Below are 9,039 nucleotides of genomic sequence, written 5' to 3' on the forward strand. Positions count from 1 at the left end.
TTCTTGACGTGGAGATGAACGGGCAAGGTCACGTATAGCTTAAGCAAGGCGGGTCCCGGTACACCAAAATAAGCCTTAGATATGCAACACTGATCCCAGACTTCATGGCGGGGGGGAAAAGACGCGGCTTGAGATGTGTGTGTGTGTGTGTGTGTGTGAAGAGATCATTCGTGTACACCATGACGGCTGGCAGAAGCAGTTTGATCAGGCACGAATATCAGTCCACCCTCCTCCCTTCACACACACACACACACACACACACACACACACACACACACACACACACACGGTTCTACGCTTCTTCAGGAACTGCGCTGCATTTAATACCCGGTTCTTTTCTCCTCCAATAACTATCACATTCTCTACCTGGTTCTTCTTCATCCTTCTAAGAGCTACTATGCCCCGGTTCTCCATACATGTCCACCTCTTTATGAATTATGCTCGGTTCAATACCCGCGGTTCTTAACTCCTATACAATAACAACTCCATTCACGATCTAGTTTCACATTACTTCACTTCAAAAGCTGCCCCGGTTCATCATCTCTTCAGGATCGATACCTTATTCAATACCCGGTTCTTAACTCCTCCACTAACTTTCTTTTTCATTACCTGGTTCTTCATCCTTTCAAGAGCTGGCTTTCCCCGGTTCTCCACCCTTTCAAAATCCCCGATAAAAGGTCCGGTTACCAACACCCTTAGATTTCAGAACCTTCTCAGTAAAAGAAAATTGGTTCTCTATTCCTTCAGAAGTTCCGTACAAATCCCGGTTCTCCGCGCCCTTCAGAATCTGCCCAATAAAACCCACAATATCACCCCAGAACCCAAGTAAAAGACCCGGTTCGCTCACTCCTCTGAAACCCCGTGCATAACCTGGTTCTCCATCTCTACAGGAGCTGCCCCGCACATCCCCGGTTCAGGAGGTACCCAGTTCATGCCCCGGTTGTTCGTCCCTTCAGAAAGCTCCCAAGTTCAAGCCTACAGTCCTTCGCCCATTCAGGAGCTCCCAGTTCTTCGCCCCTTCAGGAGATGACCAGTTCATGCCCCAAGTCCTTCGTCCCTTCAAAAAACCCTCAGTTCTTCGCCCCTTCAAGAGACCCCCAGTTCTTCGCCTTTCTAAGAGACCCCTATATAGTTCTTCACCCCAGTTCTTCGCCCTAGTTATATTAGTTCTTCGCTCCCAGTTCTCTCTCGCACCAGCTCTCACCCCTTCAGGAAACACCCTGTAAAAGACACACGCGCCGCTGGGAGAAGCAACACGTGCTGACCTTTGTGTCTTCCCAGCGTGAGAGTTGACATTTTGCTCGCCGGGGGAGAAACAAAAAATAATTAGGACGAAAGAACTCGCCCGCCCTCTCGCACGCCTCGGTCCGTCCGTGAGAGATGGCTGGTGCGTGGGCGGCCATGACAGGGAAGTAAAGTGAGATTGAAATTTGTCTGTGGTGTGTGTTGTGGAGAAGAGAGGAAGGAAAAAGTGTGTCACTATCGATGAACTATAGAAGCGAGGCACGAAGCTGATATTGAAAAGAAGATGGAAAAGAAGAGAAACGAAAAAATGATGATAATTACCAAGAAGAAAAGAACGATGATATTGATGATGATGATTGCTATGAAGACAATGATAATTATGATGAAAAAGAACAAAAATAAGAAAAATAAGAACAGAAAAACAAGAACACGAAGAAGCTGCTAAGACCATACTACAGAAGGAAATAAAAATAAAAAGAAAGATGAAAAGCTTCCTAATGTTGATGAAATACTGAACTACAAGAAAAAAAAAACCTAAAAGAAAATTAAGGCTCAGATTTCTCCGTGAGGCTGAAACACACGAATATTTACAACTTATATGAAACCCATGTATCAAAAACTAATTGTAAATATAATCGAATAAAAGTAGATAATTCTTTTTTGCAGCTGAAAGTTCTGTATATTTATAGAAACAACGTAAGGCGACAGTTAGCGATCGTTTCTACATCTTCACCTTCCTCTCCTTTTTATTCTTATTATCATCGTCATCATTAATTTAAGAGCATAGAAAATATATATACAGACACAAAAACGCACAGATACACAGACGCACACAGACCCACACAAACAGACACAGAGAGAAAGATAGGTAGATAGATAGATAGAAAAAGAAAGAGAGAATTACACAGACAGACACACAAATAGAGAAAGGGGCTAGAAACACGAGAGGAAAGACAGACAGACAAACACACAGACAGAAACATAGACAGACAAAGAAACATAGACAGAAACACACACACACACACACACACACACACACACACACACACACACACACACACACACACACACACACACGCACACACACAGACAGAAAGACAAACAGACATACACACAGAGAGAGAAAGAGACAGCAGCGGGGCGGGAGGAGTCTTGCGGGTGTAATATGATCGCTTGCCGCCGTGAGAACCTGGCAGGTGGGTTGCCCTCGCCCCTGGCTGTCTTCGGGGGGTGAGAGGGAGGGGGAGAGGGGGAGTTTGGGGGTGAGCCGAGGGGGGTTGAATGGGGAGAGAGAAAGGAAGGGAGAGGCGGCAGCAACATCAGCATCTTCATCCTTACTCTCCGGGAAGCAAGACAAGGAAGAATTAAGATAAGGGAGAAGAGTTGTGTGTTTTAGTGTGTAAGATAGATAGATAGATAGAGGTGAAAACAATGATGATGATACAATGTGGTGTAAAGAAGGTGTGTGTGTGTGTGTGTGTGTGTGTGTGTGTGTGTGTGTGTGTGTGTGTGTGTGTGTGTGTGTGTGTGTGTGTGTGTGTGTGTGTGTGTGTGTGTGTGTGTGTGTGTGTGTGTGTGACGCTGATGCTGATCTAATTCCACAGACGTCTACATAAACAGTTCCTTTGGCCGCCCTTCAGCCAGACCCCTTGACGACACACACACACACACACACACACACACACACACACACACACATAACCACTACAAAGCTCCAATACTGCCGCTCCTGCTCCTGCTTCTGCTGCGCGGGATGGCCTGAGCAGCAGCAGCCTCACAACTCCATGTTAGGAAATCAGGTTCTGCTGCAAGACGACTCAGCGTGAAACAAGATGAGACGCGGAGGCGGGGAGGTGCAGGCTACGTCAACACCACCACCACCACCACCACCATCACCACCACCACCACCATCACAATTTACTGCTTAGCCTCCTCAAGGATGAATTTGTTCGATTGTAGCATGGATGTTCGACTTAATTTTAGTTTCCCTATTATTCATCTTCAACCCTTTACTTCTAGACTCCATATTTAGTTTCCATCATATGCTGTAGACCACCCTCGGTCATGCCCCCCCCAAAAAAAAACATCTGATTCCTTGATTCCTTCTATCCTGTCCTATACCACGCAGAATGCTCGTAGTGGCGGTAGCAGACAGATACACTCGCCACAGACCGCCAAGTATTCTGGTGTCTGTTATTCCTATGTATTCCTATGTATCACCAGAACTATCACCGTCACTACCACCGCCACTGGTCGAGGTCGAGTTTATTTATCTCGTTTCCTCACTCAGTGCTTGGCAAACCTTCGTCTCCAGCACGTAGACAGACCCTAAATATGTTCCCTTGTTTTCCGAAAGCACTCCAGCGCAGTCTAATAATACCTTTTTTTTTTTTTCGGCTCTAGTGAGGGATTTCTTTGTATACCAGTTGTCCTAAGTATGCATATCAAGTTACTGCTACGACATAATTTTAGTTTTCCTATTATTCATCTTCAGCCCTTTACTTCTGGATTTCCTATTTCGTTTCCGTCGTATGCTGCAGATCTCCTCGAGTCACGCTAAAAAAATGATCACCTAGGCATTCACTTCCTACTTTTTATTCCATTCTTCCTCCATTTGAGCCTTAATAAAACTTCAACGGCATGCATGTTTCCTCATTCTTCGCCGCTCTGATCTCCATGACAACTCTCTGCACTCCTCACACATACGCGGCGCCTTCCACTAACACCTGAAACAAATCGACACCCGCCCCCACACACACCCTCGCTGCCGGACTAAGCGTGTGTGTTCTAGGGCGTGGCGGTGAGACGGCAGGTTGATAGGAGTGAGGGTCAGGTAGTGTGGTTCCCTATACATTATCCGCTACTGGTGGAGGTGATAATGGCGGGTGTTTGAGGGCATAATAGATATTCCCTGTACCTCTGAATGTGACAAGTGGTAGTGGTGAGGTGCTGGTGCAGGAGATGGTGACGCATGCAGGAGGGTGTGGTGAGGGTGGTTGTGACGATGATGATGAAGATTGTGGTGATGGTGTTGTGAAAGTGATACTGTGGTGATGGTGGCGCAGATGGTGATGTTGTGAGGCAGTAGTAGTGGTAGTGTTGAGGGAAAGGTTAAAGTGGTAAGGTGTTAGTATAGTGATGGAAACGATGAAGTGATGTAATAGGCTGGTAGTTATGGTGGAGGTGATGTTGTCTGGTAATGGTGGTAGTGGTGATGATACAAGTAGTGATGTGGAGAAGATGAAATAGTGATGCAGGAGGTGATGTTCTCAGGTAATGGTGGTGGTGGTGGTGAAGGTGGAGGGCTGGCGTGGCGTGGGGCGGCGCAGGGTGGGTGGCGTGGGTCGGGCATTCCCTGCAGTGTTTGTCGAGGGTGCGCGGCATGCTGATGAGGCGGTGCTTGCAGACTCAAGGTCGGCGAGGCAGCAGCAGCGTGGGTTCCCTCCTTCACTCACCCTCCCACAAGGAAACTCACTCTCTCAATCCCTCAAGTCACCCTCAACTTCCCTATCCCTTCCTCCCTCAAGTCACCCTCATCTTCCTTGTCCCTTCCTCAAGTAAACTACCTCCCCTCCTCCCTCTAGTCACCCTCAACTTCCCTACCCCTCCCTTACCCACCAAGGATCCTCGCCTTCACCCTTCCTCACTTATCCACCCAAAGGAAACAATACCTCCCTTCCCCCATCCCTACCTTGCTCAGGGAAACAAACCTAACCTAACGTGCGTGGAAATAATATGAATTAACGTTTGGTTTTGATCCCTACACTCTCTCCTACGGTTTTTCGGGAGGTTGAAAGGTTAGTAAAAGACGTACATGTGGCGTGTTTTGACTGAGGGGATAACTTACCCTTACAATATGACGCGCGTAAGCCACTATCCTTACATGGCTCATATGACAACAGAAGAGCAGCTGGTGAAGTAGGAAACGTGATATCTAGCTACTTTTTGATAATACCGACCTTTACCGACAGCCGAGTGGTTCTGTAATAAGAAGACGTATTAAAAGGAACCATTCATCCCTCCCTTCCTTGCTTACGTCCCTTCGCTGCCTCGCTCAGGGGTAATAAGGCAGACAAAATGGATTCTCTTACACTTCTTTCAATCACCCTTCAGTATACTCCCTCTCTCCCTTCCTCTCTGACTCACTCTTCCACCCTCTCTCTCTCCCTTTCCATAATGAATAGACTCCCTTCTTTTTCATTACCTCGCGAAACGTTACGCTCTCCCTCCTTTCATTGCTCTCTTTCTTCCTCCCTCATTACATTTCTCCCCCTCCTCTTTTTCTCCCTCCTCCCCCCTATACAGATATATACTTTGCATGACCCATAATTATTCATGTTTGATTTTCCTACACTATAAATTCTGTTCAACCAGGTAACCACATCCATTATTCCTTCACGCCAGTTGAGACAGTGAACTGGACTGACCTTTTCAAGCCTTGCGTTTTGAAGCTTTCTTGCGTTACTAATTCAATCAAAAGTTCTTAAAAGCCAGTCAACCCTTCATGCAGTCAGTGATTTGATGTTAGAAGTGACGCATGTTATGTCACTATAACGAACACTTTCTACTTTTTAAAATCGCTATATATTTCTATGTACGTGCTTTAATACTCGTGAAATGCGCTACATCGTGTGTTTAGCAGCATCACCAACACTAAAAACAGAAGCTTCAAAGGTGGAGCGAGATGAGGCTCCTTCGAACACTGGCCAGGTAACAATCTCTTCCTGCGTGTTCTTTCCGGAAGGGAGAAGACAGCTGCTCCCCTTACAATGACCACGACAACTTAGCAACACTACTAGAAGTTGAAGACAGCAGAGAGAAAAAAATAATGTTACGCCATAACAAAAACTTTTGACTGCCTATGGAAATAGCTATTTGAACTCAACAGGAAATTATGGAATAGTTTTGCGTCACTGTTCATTGACCATTTAGAATGCTTCTTATAAAATATAGTATTAAGTGGCTAAAAATAATTGCTTGAGCTACATGAACACTTATATATCACTGTACCTGCTGGTGTGTCTGTGGTCCATGATGCGGTGCAGGTGTAGAGCGTCAGCAGGTAATCCTTGCAGAAATGGGCGCTTCTTCAAGTACGTGGCGGCACTCTTCTGGCACGAATGTCTTTAATCAGCTGCTTGTCCCGATATCGGTCCACTTAGTTTATCAGCAATTAGTTCACATTCTGGCGTCCTCAACAGACCCATGCAGGAGTCTGACTCTAAGGAGCCTGTCTCTCCAAGGAGGGCTTTGCAGGGTTTCTTCACGAAATAACGCGCGTGTTTCGTGCCCTTAATGTCTGGTCTGTATTTTTTTACTCATTCGGAGTCACTTTAGTCATTGTACTTCACGTCACGCACTTCAGACTGCCAGAAGATCGCTTATATGGCGGTAAAAGGAGCCCACGAGGACTTTTACGATTTGCCGGATTGTTAAGGAATTCTAGAAGTGAACTCCCGACTTCATGAATTTGAAGTCAACTTGGAAGAACTATCCTCTGAAAGTGACCCAGCCGGCGGGAGGCACACACGGGTTGTTGTGCTGCCACGAGGCTTGCAACGGTTCGCGAAAGTAATGCTGTGAATGATTCTGAGCCGCGGTGAGAAGCGTATGAAGAACACTTACCTCGTCTCCCTCAGTGGACGGCAGGGAGGGGAGGCAGGCAGGAGGGAGGCCACTGCTGCCGCCCGCACTCACCTGTTGGAAAGAGACGTAGACGCGTTAGTTTTGGCACCAGACACTAAATAAAAAACAACAAAAGAGGGAAGGGGGCTGGACCAAAACTTTGAAAATTTACCAGAAAATATCATAAAAGTCAGTGCATAGAAAGTATAAAGAAAAACACGAAGAAAAGGACGGCTTAAAAAAAATGGGAGCTAGAAATTAAATAAAAGAAAAGACGTAAAAAAAAGTAAGTGAACTCGGCTGAAAAGTTTGGGTTCAACAAAGGTCAGTAAAAGGTGAGAAGGAAAAAAACAGTACAGCTCCGACCGGGACTGTTTTATCTTTGTCTATCTTTCTTCCTATCCCGCTATCTATCTATCTATACATCAACATATAAGTATGCATATTTATCCGTGTGTACAGTAATCATAATAATAACAATAATAATAATAATAATGGAAGCTAGCCCCCCACCATCATGGCGGCCACTCCCCGGCTGGCTCCACTTGGCGCGGCCCGTCGCCGCCTACAACTAGATAAATTTAACCTCCTTGGTGTGAGCAAGTCCGCTGTGTTGTGCATCTGCATGTTAGGCAAACAGTTTGTCTCTTCCATCACTGACACTTGTATTACTGAACGACTATCGCTGCTGCTTCAAATGCTACAAACGCCATAATCTGCGCGGCAAAAAACATTACACAGCGAATTCTATTTCTACTACAACTACTATTTCTACTTCTACTATACTACTACTACTACTATTACTGCTGCTGCTGTTGCTACTACTACAACTTATGTAGTAAAAGAAATGCATCAGTTTCATAATGATACGACTGCTCATACGCAGCTGCGGTGTCCGAGTGGTTAAGGAGATGGACTTGAAATCCATTGGGCTCTGCCCGCACAGGTTCGAATCCTGTCCGCAGCGTAAGTTTTATTTCTGTCTTATGCGGAGAACTGATTGTTATTCACCCGCATAAGACCGACCATGAGCCTGCAACACAGGCTGCAAGCGTGGCCCTACCCATACATCCACCTGTCGGCCCTGCCCTCCCAGCCGTCCTGCCGCGTGGCTGGGCTGGCTGGCTCCCTCGCGTCGCCACCCGCCGCCACGCACACCTTATCTCTTACTTCCTCCCGCTACTCCCACTGCCGCGGCCGCCATTGTTACCTTGGACTCACTCTGTACGCTGGTCACAACCACGATGATCTTTCTTCCATTTCCTCTCCGCTGTTTTTTTTATCGGCTTGTCGCTCCGTCTGACCACGAGCACGCTCTCGTTTTTCTTCCTCTTCCTCCCCGCTAGTTTTTGTTAGCGCCGCCACAACCAGCGATTACTGCTCATTCAGCTTACCAAATACAGACACACACACACACACACACACACACACACACACATACACACACGCAAAAAAACACTTTATTCTATACTGCCGCGGCCCCGGTTGTTGCTTTTCACTCAGCTTGTGGCCCGAACCCAACCATTACGTCAACTCACCAACTGATAAAAACTTCACTGCTATTGTTTTTCTCAACTGATATGAACATTCCCAAATACTTAACTTTACATCCACTCCACTCCATTCCATTCCATTCTTTGCACGAGCCACTATCAAATATTTTAGTGTCCACCACCATCCACTCGCTCTACAGGACATAGCAGATTACTTAACTTTTTGCCACCATCCTCTCCTACGGGACGTTCACAATTATAATATATACTTCGCTTACAACTCTATCCGCTCCTTTCCCCGAGTCGCTCCCGCCCGACAAGGAACCGTTCAGAAATAACTACTAAAACTCAGGAGCTTGACTTGTATATAGTTCTCCTTTTTACCGCCTTACCTAACCCGGTCACACTATGAGAAAACTTTAGATATTATCATCATTATTATTTCGTAGGTTTAATAAAGTTCAAATGTTTGTATCTGACCTTTTTTGATTTCGTACGTTTAATCAAGTTCATATCTGACTTTTTTTCTATTTCGTACGTTTAATTAAGCTCAAAGGTTTGCATGTCTTTTTTTTTTTTACATACTTTTTCGCATTTCTTTTACATATATACTTTTTCTCTTACACTGCTATCATTTTTTACATTCCTTATTCAACCTCACCGTCCCTCATCTCAC

At 45.7% G+C, this 9,039-nt stretch overlaps 1 non-coding gene across 1 annotated transcript; it reads left to right on the top strand.

Annotated features, from left to right (window-relative positions):
• The first annotated feature begins 7,755 nt into the window (after positions 1-7,755).
• Trnas-uga (transfer RNA serine (anticodon UGA)) lies at positions 7,756-7,837 on the top strand. Its single transcript has one exon. It is a non-coding gene; the product is annotated as a tRNA-Ser (tRNA).
• Positions 7,838-9,039: the final 1,202 nt, after the last annotated feature.

Source organism: Eriocheir sinensis, chromosome 14, assembly GCF_024679095.1.
Source record: "Eriocheir sinensis breed Jianghai 21 chromosome 14, ASM2467909v1, whole genome shotgun sequence".
Lineage (NCBI taxonomy): Eukaryota > Metazoa > Arthropoda > Malacostraca > Decapoda > Varunidae > Eriocheir > Eriocheir sinensis.